Here is a 15,754-nt window from a genome sequence, read left to right on the forward strand (position 1 = left end):
GCTGCACCCCCTGGCTTGAAGTGGTTTCCCACATATACAAGGTTCAATGGCTTTCAGCACCCCCACTATACAAATGGTTCCAGCACCCTTGCAGTGGTCAGTGCCATCCACTCAGAGACACAGCAGAAGAGAATGCGCAGTGGCTTACTTTAAAAGAAGTGTGTTTTGGTGTTCTGATCTCTCACCCCAACAGGGAGAGAGTAAATTCCCCAACATGTAAGACAACCATGGGGGGGGAAAAAAAACCAAAACCTTGTTTTTTTGTTTATAATTTATTGCCATATTTCAGAATTAGGAAACAACACTCTAGGGACTGATCCTCGGCTGGTGTACATTGGTTAAAGTCAGTGGAGTTAGGCCACTTTACAGCCACTGATGATCTGGCCCATTGTCTTTGGTTAGGTCAATAGTGAGATGGGCTCCCCAGCCTGAAACCGTGAGAAAAACAGAGAAAAATAATAAAAGGGACATCACCAAACATTAGTTCTCAAGGCTCTGATAGCAAAAAGGAGAGGGTGCCTTGAGAGCTAAGCTTTTAGAACACTTTCTCATATAGTAGAAGTATGACTGCTTGCTTCTTAGTCATTTTAACAAAAAATATTGTAAAAGAAAGGGGAAAAATACGAAGGCAAAGATTTGAGGATTGAAGGCACGGTGCTTTTTGACAGTGAGAGAAAGTGGAACGATTTAGTGGCGTATTACCTCACTCCATCGGACTATTCAATCTGTTCCCATCTGTCACCCTCGCGCTCGGAGGAGGAGGGTGGAAGGGAAGCTGTTGAGCAGTTTGATAGAGTGAAGTAGATCAAGTGGGTTTCCCCCTCCCTGCATTAGGCCTGACATACTAGTGCTGAGCAATATTGCTGTACGCCTCCAGTGTATTACATCAGACTGGAAAGGACAGAAGTAACAGCCATCCCTCTCTATACAGTGCTAGTGAACCTGCCCCTGGAGCACGGTGTTCGGTTCTTTGCACCCTATTACCAAAATGACATCGCCCAAATGGAATGAGTTCAGAGAAGAGTAGTCAAAAGGATCAGGGTCTGGACGCACTGATTGATGAGAGCTTGATATGTACAGCTGAGCTAAACCATGACTAAGGGGAGAGACTGTGGGCGTAAGTGCCAAGAGCTATATCTAGGAGCAGTGGTATGAAATTAAGAAAGAAAAAATGTAGGCTGAATAGCATGAAAAAAAAAAATCTTCCTGACAGCAATATCTATTAAGCTGCAAAACAGTCGTTTCTCAAGGGAAGCTCCGGATGCTCAATCACTTGTTACATGGAGGGGGGGAGGGATAGCTCAGTGGTTTGAGCATTGGCCTGCTAAACCCAGGGTTGTGAGTTCAATCCTTGAGGGGGCCACTTAGGGATCTGGGGCAAAATCAGTACTTGGTCCTGCTAGTGAAGGCAGGGGGCTGGACTCGATGACCTTTCAAGGTCCCTTCCAGTTCTAGGAGATGGGATATCTCCATTAAAAAAAAAAAAAAAAAAATTTAAAAGTCAGCATGGACATAACTCTGAAGGAAATGGTCCCATTGTGACCAAGAGCGGGACTGGATGATCTAACAAGTTGTTTCCCTCTCCAATCTCGACAGCACACATTGGAACATTCTCTCCCGCCCTTGGGCTGCTTTCTCTGGTCAGCCTGTAAGCTCTTCAAGGCAAGGACTGTCTCTTTACATAACACAAAGGAGCCCTGGGCTGGGCTGGAATCCCGAGGGGCTAACGTAATACACACAGTGAAAATGAGCTTGATCCACCGCCCCCTGAAGTTACAGCAGTTTTGTCATTGACTTCAGTGGGCTTCGGATCAAGCTCTGTGGGTGAAATCCAGGCTCCACTGAAGCCCAGGAGAGTTTGGCCATTGACTTTAATAAGCCCAGGATTTCACCCTAAAAGCTTCATCCATGGGACAGAAGTAGTAAGAAAAAAAAAATTACTGATGGAGAAATTACTAGGAAAAATAAGAGAGAGAGAATGCATGTAAGCAGTCACCAAAGGTTCCACCCCTGAGTTTGCCTTCCTGGTAGACTGTGCTAAAGACCCCAGACACTCTGTCTCATGCCTTTGTTCGAAGATCTCTCAACCCAGGAGTAAATGGAATGTGGGTCTGATTCTACAACCATTAAAGTCAATGGCAGTTTTGTTTGGTTGTAAGCTCTTGGCAGCAGGAACCATGTCTTTGTTCTGTAAAGGGTCCCGACATACTTTTGCATGCTCTGTGTAAAAGCAACACAGTTAGTGCTCTGGAATGTTTCAAAAAGCATTCCAGAGCATTAACTGTGGTGCGGAGGGATAGCTCAGTGGTTTGAGTATTGGCCTGCTAAACCCAGGGTTGTGAGTTCAATCCTTGAGGGGGCCACTTAGGGATCTGGGGCAAAATCAGTACTTGGTCCTGCTATGAAGGCAGGGGGCTGGACTCAATGACCTTTCAAGGTCCATTCCAGCTCTAGGAGATAGGATATCTCCATTGTAAAAGTAAAAAAAAAAGCTCAGTCTTGCGCTTGTTTAGTTGGAACCAAGGCATTTTCACTGTGTTTCTGAACTGTGCTACGTCCTTGGGATCTGCAAAGCTGCATTACAATTAAAACAGGGTTTAATCCCATCCACGTGGGCTGGTCTTGTGGTCGAGGCACTGGCCTAGAACTCAGGAGGCCTGGGTGCAATTCCAGTTCTTCGCAAACTTCCTGTATGACCATGGGCAAGTTGTCTCTGTGCCTCAGTTCCCCATCTGTGAAATGGGAATAAGACTGCCTTTCTCCCACTTTGTCTTGTTTGGTGGAACTGTAATCTTTTTGGGGCAGAGACTTCTTTTACTGTGTATTTGTCCAGTGCCTAGCTACAACGAGCCCCAATCTTGCTTGGGTACTCTAGGCATTACTGAAATACAAATAGTAATAACTGGATTCCCAAGCATGTTCGTTTTTGTCATGTTGATGGTACCTTGCCTCCCTTTTCCACAGCCTCTGCCAAGTTTTCCTGATACCTATTAGGGAATTTTTCCCCTACCCCATGTCTCCTTCAGCTATTTGAAGGCAATATTGTGAAGCACTTAGAAGACTTAAAACAGGCCTGGCTTTTCTTCCCTGTAGTTATAGGAATAGATAATAACCCTTTAATTTGTGAGTCTTGTAGTGGTGCTCTCCACAATCTTGGTGTCAGAAGCCATCAGACCCCAACCAGAGCAGCAGTGCGTATATATAGCTAGGGCTGGCACGTTGTGTATTTTCAGTAGATGTGGTTATTTGGATCATAGAGTATCAGGGTTGAAAGGGACCTCAGGAGGTCATCTAGTCCAACCCCCTGCTCAAAGCAGGGCCAATCCCCAGACAGATTTGTACTCTAGTTCCCTAAATGGCCCCCTCAAGGATTGAACTCACAACCCTGGGTTTAACAGGCCTATGCTCAAACCCATCCAACAGTGCCCCTCTATTTCCTTCATATTTGTTGCATAAAGATCACGAGACACAACATTTCCTATGTGTATTCATTCTGCAGCTTCCAAGACAACGCACCATTGCCTTTCTACCACCAGGGCCATAGCTTGAATATTGCAAACTGCAGAACAATCAATAGAGATGTGCAGCAGTTTGCAGGACCTACTCCACCAGGGCTGCTATCTTGGATCCCCTTCTCTGAGGAAAGGATCACTCATGTCTGTGTTTGGGAGAGTTAAGCGCTTCTTTTTGCATTTAAAATTCCTCCTCTTCAGCCAACTCCCCAATAGTCCTGCAGCTCCCTCCCTGCTAGAGTAAGAACTGCAGTCTATTCTCATTACATTGTGACAGAATTTATCCACAGATAGATCTCTGATTGAGGAGTCTGGAGTCCAGAACCCCCCCCCCCTCCAAAAATAAACTCAGCCCTCCCGCCCCATTAGAGCGGTATGCTCCCAGAACAAAACAAGGAGTTGCTATGTAAGCCAATGTTGTGCAGGGTTGTATCCCTTTTACAAGGCTATATCTAGGTCTGCACCCTGCACAACATTTAATAGATACATTTGTGCACTTTACAATTCAAACCACATGCAAGCCTGGGGCCAGTTTCTCTAGGATGTTATGGCTCCATTCTGGTGATGCAAAGCAGCTGATGCATACCAGTGAATTGGGCATATATACGACCGCTTGCACATTATTGGCCTAATTCTGCATTCTGCAAGCACCCACAACTACCATTGAGAAAGAACAGAGGAGTCACGCTGCCCTAGATGTGCATTAAAATCTTCCAGATTCCTGGGTCCACGTTACTGGTGGATGATGATGACAGTGCTACTCACTGAATTTGGTAACTGGTTACAAAAAACCCTTTTTTTGTCTTTAAAGAGTCCTGCCACTCCTTGTGATTCTTCTAACGCCTGCTGGAAAACACATTACGCGTTGTCAAGATCAAACTCCTGAGACATCTTGTTTAAATCAAGGGATTCTGAACACCTTCTGTTTCTTTTGAACAGCCATCTGTGCAGCAATAATAAGATGTGACGCTAAAGAGGCTTTAGTTTGAGGTCAGACTTGCAGGTATTGTACTTTAGTTTGAGGTCAGACTTGCAGGTATTGTACATCATTAAGGTGCATTATGTTGACATGGCAAATTAGTAAAGAGCCTCTTATAAGGTATTATAATGGGGTCGCACCCACCTCACACGAGCGCCTCCTGGCTGAGTGTGTGTCTGCACCTCTCTCAGTCTGTAGCGACCCCTGTCGGTGGTTTCTCAGGTGGCTTCGGTGACTCAGGCCAAGTCACACACAAGTCTGTATGTGAAACACAACTCACGCAGACCCCTTCAGGGGTATGAGTCCAACAGGGCCTTTCAGGTGTCCTCAACACGGACTTCAACTGTAGCCTTCCCCAGACTTGGTCCATAATTACTCCTGCTGTCTTTACACAGTCCCAGCCCAGCTATGGGGCCGTGCCCCGAGGGCTTCCTCCCTGAAGCTGATATTTTCACCCTCTCTGTGCCTTTCACTGACCCCAGCTTTCCAGCTGAGTTATTAATTTCAAGTCCGCTTTCAAGGGTGTATCAGAGTCCAATAAAGTCCAGTACCATTAACCCTCTTCAGGGGTTTTCAGTCTCCTTTCTGAGTGCTAGGCCACTGCCCTGTGCCCTCCTTTCTGAGTCCCAGCCCAGGTCTGACCTGGTGGTGCCTAGGGCAGCTCTCACTAGAAATGCCAAGGTCAGGGCAGACTGCAAAAAGGAGAGCAGATACTCCCAAGACTGGTGGGTAACACTGAAGTTAAACTCCCCAGCCAGTCAAAAACTGTGCTCCTGATCCCCACACCAGTTATCAAGAAGCAAAATAATAATAATAATAATAATAATAAAAAAAAATCACACAATCCCCTTTATTGCATTCCAGTTTTCTGTCTCCCAATCAGCACCTAGATCCAGTACAGTGAGAAGGTATTTGAAACTCTGCTCACTATACAAACTGTTCTTCTGATCCCAAAGGGTCAGCCACGTTACCAGGTTAATATGAGTTTGGATCTTACCCAAAATACCACACTGCCAGCCAATCCTTTAGTGTCTAAAACTAAATGTTTATTATAAAGAAGAAAGAACAAGAAGAGAGTTGTTAAATGGTAAAGCAGTCACATACATACAGAGACTTCGAAGTCCATATATCAGGTTCTTAGAAGTATTGGTGAGTTTGATGGCTTGAAAGTCCCTCTGGAGCACATCATGGGTCATTCAGTCCTTTGTTCAGAGCTTCCTTTGTAGGAAGGATACTCCAGAGGTAAGAAGCAGGATTGAAGACAAAAAATGGAGAACATGCAGCTGTCTTTTATAGTCTTTTGCCATGTGTCTGGTACGTCCTTTGTTCCAAACACAAACTCATAGTACATGGCATTGAAAGGCCTTAAAGTTCTCTCCATAGGCATGCCCCTGCATGCCTTGCTGAGTCATAAGTAAGGCTTAGATTCAGTCATGGGTATGTTTGGTAAAAGTCATGGACAGGTCACGGGCAATAAATAAAAATTCACAGCCCATGACCTGTCCATGACTTTTACCAAAAATACCCCCACCAAATCTCTACTTCTGGGGCCCCACTGCTCTGGGGGGGGGGGGGGGAGGCCTGCTGAGGGGCCCTGCTCCAGTGCTGGGAGTTGACTGTTCCCCAGCTGCTTGTCCCGTGGACTGCTCTCTGGGACGGCCTCCAGGTGCCCCATGACCACTGCTGCTCAGGCGGTCCTCAGGGCACCCCAGGACTGCTGCTCGGGTGCTCCCCAGAGCCAGCCATACTGGCCGCTGTTCCTACAGGCCCTGGAACCAGCTGCCTGGGGCAACCCGAGCAGCAGCAGGTGTGGCTGGCCCCAGGGACCACTGCTCAGATGCTCCCCGGGGCTACCTCCAGGACCGTTGCTTGGGTGGTCTATGGGATCAGCCGCACCGGCCGCTGCTCAGGTGGTCCCTGGAGCCAGCTGGTCCCTGGCTTCCCGAGCAGTGGCTGGTGCGGCTGGCGCTGGGGACCACTGGAACAGCTGGCCCTGGGTCGCTCCAGCAGCAGCCGGCTGAGGGGCACTCAAGCAGCTGGCCCCGGGGTCAGCTGCTCGGGTGGCCCTAACATCAGTTGCACCAGCCGCTGCTGAAGTCACGGAGGGCACAGAAAGTCACAGAATCCGTGACTTCTGCAACCTCTGTGAAAGAATCGCAGCCTTAGTCATAAGGTGTCGTCCCTGGTCTTTCAATGGGTTTATTGTACAGCCGATGTCCCTTGATGGGCCATCAAGCAGGCCTAGTGCTGGTGCCAATCTGTCTAGGGGTGTCACTCAAACACAGCACAAGTACAGATATACCCTACATATCTATAAGTCATAATACAAAGGGGATACAACCATATAAACAAAATTATTAGACCTGGCAAATTATAACATTTTTGCAGACACCTCACATGGCATATCTGGCAGAACTTATGGCAATTTTACAATATTGGTATTCATAATATCCTAACGTGTCCCCCAGATTCCAGACGGCCTCACACCAGGGACCCTATGAATAGCAGTCACGTGCTGCTCTGTCCCATTTAACTCTTCACTACTGCTGCTACAGTTCCCCTGGGCCACTTCCCCACAGCCTCTGCACCCTCACCAATACTTCACCCTTACCTCAGGGCATTCCATTTAAGTCCCAGCAGCCAGCCAGAGGCTCCTTCTTGCTCCCCCTGTCCCTGCCAGCAACTCGTCTGTGGTTCTATAGTTTGTTAGCCAGCCAGGAACACCATTTCATACAGCTCCAGGCAGCAATTGATTCCTCCTGTGTCCTGCAGCCCCTTTTATATGGCCCTGCGTAGCCCTGATTGGCTGCTCCCTCTCTGATTGGCTGCTTCCCTCACAGCCTCTCTAAGCTGCTTGGGGGCAATGCCTCTATTCCTTTCTGGAACAGGGTGTGGAAGAACCCTGAGGCCTCTAGCAGGGGGCCTCTGGGCCTGATACACCCTGTCACAGGTATATTCTGAGATCATCCAATATGTTTGAAACATAGCTGATCATGGGAAATCCTATACTTCTGGCCAGGCATTTGTAGTACCATGAAGTTAGTTAATTTAATGGTAACATGTCTCTTGCTGATCCATGGTGGTAGCAGCAATAAAGACCAGGTTCACAATATTTAGGGATCCTTCTTAGAAAAGAACACAAGCAATTTGGCTTGAGCCTCACCCTCAGTCCTACATTTATTTCCGCTCTGGGAAAAAGAAATAAAAGAAACCCCTCCCTAGTCACCCTTAACAGGCAGTGCTTCCCTACTTGCAAGTACTCAAGACTATTTTGGAACAGAGAACTTTTAGTGAAAGGGAGCCCAAACAATAGACTATGGGAAGCTCAATATATCGATGTCTTCAAATAACGATTAAGAAACCCACAGTAACTTGCAAGGAGTTTATTCAGCTCTTCCCCCTGCTCTCACCATGTACTCCACTCATGGTGTAAGTCAGTCTTAGGACAGCCAAGGTCATTCAGAGGTGACTCTCCTCTGCTGGTCCTGTTTTATCCTATAACAGTTGCCTTGCTCAGCTCTGGGGTTCAGTTCTCCCCATGTCTGAGTGCTTGAGGGCCCCATGAAGATAGCTGAACTCAGCTGGCCTGCCTGTGGGGTCTGTTTCTCTGTCAGTCCAGTGACTCTCCTGTCTTTGCAGCTGGTGCTGGTCTGACTAGTCCTCAGGAAGTGGCTTCTCCATTGTCATGCATCCAGAGTCCACGCTATCACCACTGCTGCCAATCTATATAACCTCTTTGAAGAATTAGCTCTGCTTTTCAGGCCTGCTCTGCTGCTACTGTAAAAGTGGTCACACACATCCTTTCTTCAAGCAGCTAATTCTTCATTAAGACCATCACCAGACCTCTAGATCGATTCCACACCACAACGAATGAAAGCCTCGCTTTATTTTTCCTTGTGGCCAAGCTCCACTACCCAACTGTGCAAGATTGGGATTTTAGGTAGGGTGATGCCTCACCTATGGACTATTTAGCACAATTCTTATGTCCTTTTGTTCTACAATAAGGATAGTTGTTTAGCATTACCATAGCACGCAAAACTTAATAAAGTTTTAGCCAAAATGACAAAAAGTTTAATGGAAAAGTGGTGGGTAACAAAATGCGAACGAAGTTGGTCTAAATTGGTTTCTTCCCATCTTGTCAACAGAGGGCTCCATACCTTAAGTCCTCTCTCTATGGGGCCTACATTTATATAGCTCTTAGTCCAGTAAATGCGAAGGATTGCTAAACAGAAAATGTGTTGTTGGGCCTCTTTCCCCAGTAAGTATAAGGTACAAAGGAATTAAGAGTAATGTCCCCTACTGCAGTATTATGCTTCCAAAACAAGATCCTGTAATAAATATGGTAAATTCCATAATTTTGAGGAAGGTTACTAATATTCTATAATATAATCTTAATGTCAAAATAATCTAAACATTAGCAGACTGATTCAGTGAAATGAATAAATAAAAACATTTCAACGCTATTGCAATAATAACTGGAAAACGTATTTTCAGGGAACATGAAACCCTCTAGGGAGTGGCAGCTACAACTGGAATGTTTTCCTGATCTGGCCCTCCAAACATTCACTCTTTCCTCCAGCAGATGCCTCCTTTAAGCTCACTTCTCCCAGGAGACCCATCACCTTTGTCTCCCCAGTGAGAAGGAGAGTAAATAAAACTAAGCAAAAATGGAACTGCATGAGGACATCACACTCACTTCCTTGATTGCATTGCATCCCTTGTCTGACGGGCATTTCCAAAGTGCTCAGCAATGGCCTAACTGTGATCCCACTGCCGTCAACGGGAACAATCTCACCCTAAAGTCAGAATTTTCAGAGGGATCCAGCAGCCACAAGTGGGCTCCGATTTCCCAAACTGCTCAGCACAGTGGGTGCATGTTGGGTGCTGGACGCTTTGGGCTCCAACAGTGGCTGCTGAGTGTAACACTGACAGGACAGAACACCACACCCAGGAGGTGTGTGGGCCACGTGAGCACTTCCAAATCTGCCCGCCCCCCCACGGCAGGGAGCCTGTCTCCCTGTGTGTTTGCAAAGCACCTAGCCCACTTTGGATGCTGTATAAATTAATAAGCTTTGACACTTCAGAGTCATTTTGTATTGATCAGACAGTTGCATAGCCACAGCGAAGGAGAATTTACATTTGAGGGTGGAGAAGCTGAATAGCATGACCGGCGTTTTCTTAGGTACCTCTGAATGTGCTATAATAGGGTTTAAAATTAATGAATTATGGTGAGAAGCGGACACCAAGACTCACAACTCCCTGGAAAGTTAACAGATGGAGTGACAAAGGCCCAGAGCCCCAAAAATATTTAGGGGCCTAACTCCCACTGAAATCAATGGGAGTTAGGCCCCTACATATCTTTAACGACCTGGGCAAACCTCCATAGGCCAAACTCATCTCACAGCTCCGTGGCTGTGAAGGACACATAGCCATGGAAATGGTCATTTCCACGATACAGGGAGGTAGATGGATGGGCAGGAGCAAACCTGCAGCATGGAGACCAGCTACACAGGGCTCTTTGCATGACCGTTCGCAGGAGGTCAGTGGGAGGCTGGCAAAGAATCAGCTACTGCCCCAATTCCCTGGTTCTGCCCCCCATGGCAGGTGCATACTGGGGCTTCAAATGGCTCCCACGCTCATTAGACTCAACTGCAATTGCTTCAGAGCCAGAGACGGATAATTCCTTTCCCCTGGCCATCGTGCAGAGCTAGCCAGTGCACAGCCCACAACTCAGGATGGTCCCTGGCTCTGTCGCCCCATACCCACAGTGGCTCCCAGGTGCACATATTCACCACAGAAGCAGCACTACAATGCACCTGCATTCTAGTTGGCAACAGCCCTCTGTGTAGTTCACCCCCCCCCCCCACTTATTCCTAGCTCTGTAGCTATCATGATCCTAACAAATTCCTGCAGCTAGGAAGATGCCATGCATGGGCTTGTGAACAGATGCCATTGCAGAAACGGGGTGGACGAAATAAATATGGGTTCATACCTTTCTGATGCTGCTCTGGGAAATCTCTCTGCGCTCCTGTTGCTGAAGCCTGTGGAGTGGGTTCCTCGTGGTCCTAATGCTCCCCTGTCTTACACCTGTGCAGATTGAGGTGCAAAGTGGATGTAAAACTCTACCCAATCAGAATTCTCTAGTCATGTACCCAGTGGGAGTGTTTCACACCCACTTTCCCTAGATGTAGATGGCTAAAGCAGGTGCAAGAGAGTAGAGATGCAAACTCACTGGGCCAGATCCTTGTTCTCTAGCCCCTCAACATGCTTTCCTCTGCGCCAGCAGCACACTGCCTGGGGAATTACACTGGCTATATGCAAAAAGAACAGGAGTACTTGTGGCACCGTAGAGACTAACAAATTTATTAGAGCATAAGCTTTCGTGGGCTACAGCCCACTTCTTTGGATGCATATGCTATATGCTAATCTCTCCTGGTTAGCATAGGATGTGTATGTCAGGGGCATAACTGATGGAAAGGGGGAATAGCTGGAGAGCTGCTGTGGTCTGCTGATCCGCTTGTGCCACAATGACTCTTGGGGGGTGGGGTGGGGTGAGCGTTGCACCTGGGTTCAACTTAGAGAAGCCACAAGGTTGCTCTGAATTGTTCCAGGGGTCACACTGGCTGCAGGATCAGGAGAGCTGCACCCAGATAGCACTTGACTGGGACATTCAAAGGGACCAAAAAGGAGTTAGGTGCCCAACTCCTCCTGACTTTCAATGGGCACCTAAACTCATTTAGGCCCCTTTGAAGATCCCAGCCTTTCCCCTGCGGGGCCAGATGCAGCACCAGTGCATCTGAGAACCTGGAACACGTAGAGGTGGGGGAAGGCAGCATAGGGCTGAGACAGCTTCCCCTTTGCTTTCCTTGGGCTGGGCTCAGATTTGCTGGCAAGTCCCTGTGTGCAGCATGTGCCAGAATTTGGCTGAGGAGATGAGGTGGACGTGACAGGACTAGGATAATACAGGTGGGAAAAGTTGAAGGTTGTTGCTTGAATAAGGTCCATATGGCAGCTGTAATGGCAACTGAGAGGGGAAGTGGAAGCTGCAGCAGTTATAAGTTACATATATAAATAGATGCTGTAGAGAACTGGGATGTCAGTAACAAGAATATATAAAGCTCAGAACAAAGTGCAAGCTAAGAGGTGAGGGTTGTGACCCACTACATGTGCCTGGTCAGAGAAGTAAGGGAGTGAAAGGTGCCTCCTTATATCCTACTCCCTAATATGGGCTATATCCCAGCACATGGGGGAGAGGAGGGAGGTTCCATATTCCACTCCCCTTCCCCTGATGTACCAGCTCAGTGGCAGGGGAACTAATCTGCTCAAGGCATGGGGCTGTGTGGGGGGGAAGCAGGGAACAGACTGTGACTCTCTAAGCCATGATCTGGTTTACTCCTGGAGCTGTGCAAGATGCCATAGATTTGCCAGTAGGTTTTGCCCAAAGAGAGAGGAATTGGCATTCTAGCCCCACTGTTTTTTATCAGAGAGAGAGACATGGAATAGGAACACTATTCACAGCTGGAACCTGACAAAGTAGGAAGTAAATTTTCCTAAAGGTAAATTCAGCAGAAGTCCTTCAAATCCTACCTAGCCGTTATAGAGCATGTTCCAGCAGTAGGTCTCATAATGCCACAACGGAGGGTAGTAGCATCACCCCCATTTTACAGATGGGTAAACTGAGGTACAGAGATTAAACAATTTGCATACACTCACCTAGCAGGTCAGTGACAGAACTGGGAGTAGAACCTAGGTCTCCAGAAGCCCAGTCTAGTGGGCTGTCCACCACAGACCATCTCCTCCTGCTTAGATAAAGGCAATCAAATCCAGGTCTTGTATACGCTATGATTCCACTGCCTTGGCATTCACCTCTTAACTTGCCCAAGAAGGCCCTTCTAAGCCCATCACTGATATTACAATGAAATTCAAACCATAAGACAGTAAGATCTGGTCGTTTTCAAGCTTTCAGTTAAGCTACAAAAGCCAACCACTAGAGTCCAAAATAAATAGACCACATGTTTTTTTCCAAAAGTCAAGATTAGTTACCACTGACAAAGCAGGTTTGGGGTTTTTCCTCCTTCCCCTGTTAATGAACAAATCCAAATCATAAACAAAGGCACAGTAACACACAAAGACATACTGTCAGAAGAACTAATTATCTATCACAGGGGAAGATAGGGGCCTTGCTTGCAGACACAGCCCTGAGAAGCAGATAGTCCTGGCCTAGAATTTTTACCCAATGTTATGTCAAGACAAATAGTGTAGCATAAAAGTCTGAAGCAACGCCTTAATGGCAGGGCTAGCTACCCACTATCCCATTGCCCCTGCTGACTAAATTTTGATATGGCCCTCAGGTAAAAAAACCAGCTAGGGAATGCATGACTGTGAACATTCTGAAATACTTCTTTTGGACCTAGCTAACCTGTTATTGCTGGTGTCAAAGGAAGCAAAATTGAAGTGTGTCATGGTTTTCGGGCGAGGGGGTGTTCCACTGCAGACAGAACTTTTCAGCTGTAGTTGCTGCATGAAATATTCACTGGGACAGGTAAAGGATGTTGACTAAGGCAGAGTTTAGGAAAGAATTTGAGTGGAATAAGCCATATCTTTATCTACAACAGTCATGTTAAGTGCTTATTCCTGCCAAACCAACCTTCATTTAACATGTGTGAATTAACAAGGCTCAAGTGGCTAAAATCAGGGTTATGGTAATAACACAAAGTGAATATTCCATGGCATGGGAACGTAGGAATTACTATACCCCACTGGTGATTCATTTAGTCTAGTTTCCTGTGGCTGACAATGAGCAGAACAAGATGCATCACAGAAAGGTGCAAGAAACTCTGTTATGGATAATTATGGAATTAGACACATCTTCCCAACCCCCCCATAATTAGTAAGTGATTGGGTCTGAAACGTGAGAGTTTAGAGCTCCTATACATTGCTACAACTTTATCTAATATAATTATGGATGGTCTCATTACCCGGCTAAATCTCTAATCCCATTAAAAGTTAATTGGCATGAGTTAACTACAGGGGTTGTTCTGCTTCTGTGTGATAAAATCTACTAGGATTTCTATCTGATGGACAGATCTCTAGTAGTCTTTGCGCAGAATTGTCCACTTGCTCACACTGATACATAATGGGAGTATTGGCTTCAGGTGAGTTACTCCTTATTTATGTGAGTGTGCGATGAGATGCAGGCCCTGTGTCCTCTTGTATGTTGTCACAGCTCTGCGCACTGTATAACTGCTCAGTAAGAAATAATAGTCCAAGACTGCTTGGATATGTGCATAGACGACAGTATATTTTTGGGGTGCCATGGACCTATTCTCTTCTCATGAGCATAAACTAGGGGTAATCCACTGAGGTGACAGCATGCTATGGAAGTCAATGGAATTACACCTGTGTAAAACTAGCATAAGGGAATGGAGACGCACGCCCCAGATTTCTAAAGCCTACTGTCATCTGCAGCCTTGGGCTCAGTTCCTTGACCGTATGTGTATTGCCAATAGCTTTACTGAGTTCAGTGGAGCTACTCTGACATCAGCAGGACTTGGCCCCTGGTTTCAAAGGCTGACTGGCCTAGAGTTAGCCTTTCCACTGGCAGAATCAGGCCCACGAAGAGAAAAACAAAAACTAATCCGTCTATTGGATTTAAACGCTTGTGCCTTTAAGGCTGTTGGACTCTCACCAAATTATTCAAACCTGAAAGATTTACAACGATCCCTCCTGCAACGGCAGAGCAAATTAAGACCCTCGGAGACTTCAGGTTTGATTCTCCTCTGTGTTGTATAGTTATTTACACCTGCGCCACGTGGATGCAAAATGGTTATAGAACAGTCCTGTTCCGATTGGGCAGCATCTTAACAAATGCAAAGTAGGTGCAAGGTGGCTATACAAAATGCAAGACAATGAAGGATAAGGTCCTTCATTGTTTTATATGCCAGTGAGGTCTGACTTGGGAATAATAGTTGATGCCATCAACTATGACATCCTTAACCAAGGCCATGAGTGCGCCCCTTCTGAATTCTCCCTTCTGCTGTCACGCTTTTGGGGGATACAACTGTGGGAAGACAGACTTTTACTTGAGCTACGCTTGGGACATTGCACTTCCTAGAGTGGAGCTTTGATTTTCTGAATGAGCATGTTATGACAATTATTTAATTAGGAGAGTCCTTGCTCTTGGATCATCCCTTTACAACTGGGAGTAGCTGATTCTTTTGGAAGTATGAGTAAGGGATTTTATCGTGGTGGAACATGGTAAGGGACTCTTCCACCTTCTGGCTGCACCCAGTAATCCACAGATCTGTTTCTTGGCTTTGTGGTAAAGGAAGTGTAAGCACTTGCTGATGTATCAAATGTTGCCATCATTCCATGCTTTGCTGGCTCTACACCTAGTTCCTCTCAACTGGCATAGATTTGAATATGCTGATTATGCACTATATGTAGCTTATGACTTTAAAAACAAACTGTGTATTTGTGGATCATCTAAGCACTCTACCCAGATGTACAGACACTCTTTTCTCAACCTATGTATTATATAATTTTAACATTAGCTTAATAATAAAAATTTTAAATCTGTTCTTATCAGTTTAATATCGGCTATGTCCTTTATTTGAGGACTGTATATTAAATTGATTTTTGAAACAGGGGGCTGGAATAAGAGCTTGCTCTGTCCACAGCATGCATTGACCTGGTATTGCAGTGCCTCTGGGAATGGTGCATCTCCTTTTGGGGAGAATATTCTGGTTAGAAAAGCAGAAAGAGTTTCACTGTGAAGATGCTGATTTTGTATGGTTTCTTTAAAACGGGAAAGTAACTCAAATACTTTCCTGGTGGACTGTTTTTTCTCTAAATAGACAACCTATTCTAAATTCTCAATTACTGAGGGACTATCTTCACGCATTGATATATTTTGCTTTCCGCCACCAACTCTCTGTATAACTTTTTTCATGAGTAATGTACCTGAATGCATGGATGCTAAACATCTAAACTGTATTCTTAAATTCATTCACCTAAATTTGGGTTATTGCTGATTATGCACTATATGTATCTTATGACTTTAAAAACAAACTTTGTATTTGTGGATAATCTAAGCACTATTCCCAGATGTACAGACACACTTTTCTCAATCTATGTATTATATAATTTTTTAACATTAGCTTTAATAAAAATTTTAAATCTGTTTGTTTTTATATATAAAAAAAAGTATAAATGTCTCCTTAACCCTTTGTACCAGGGTCAGTAAGAAGTGATTGCCAGTCAG

At 45.8% G+C, this 15,754-nt stretch overlaps 1 non-coding gene across 1 annotated transcript; it reads left to right on the forward strand.

The window, feature by feature from the left end:
- Window positions 1-15,028: 15,028 nt before the first annotated feature.
- Window positions 15,029-15,218, forward strand: LOC112058768 (U2 spliceosomal RNA). Its single transcript, XR_002887934.1, has one exon. It is a non-coding gene; the product is annotated as a U2 spliceosomal RNA (small nuclear RNA).
- Window positions 15,219-15,754: the final 536 nt, after the last annotated feature.

This window comes from Chrysemys picta, chromosome 7 (genome assembly GCF_011386835.1).
Source record: "Chrysemys picta bellii isolate R12L10 chromosome 7, ASM1138683v2, whole genome shotgun sequence".
NCBI classification, from domain to species: domain Eukaryota; kingdom Metazoa; phylum Chordata; order Testudines; family Emydidae; genus Chrysemys; species Chrysemys picta.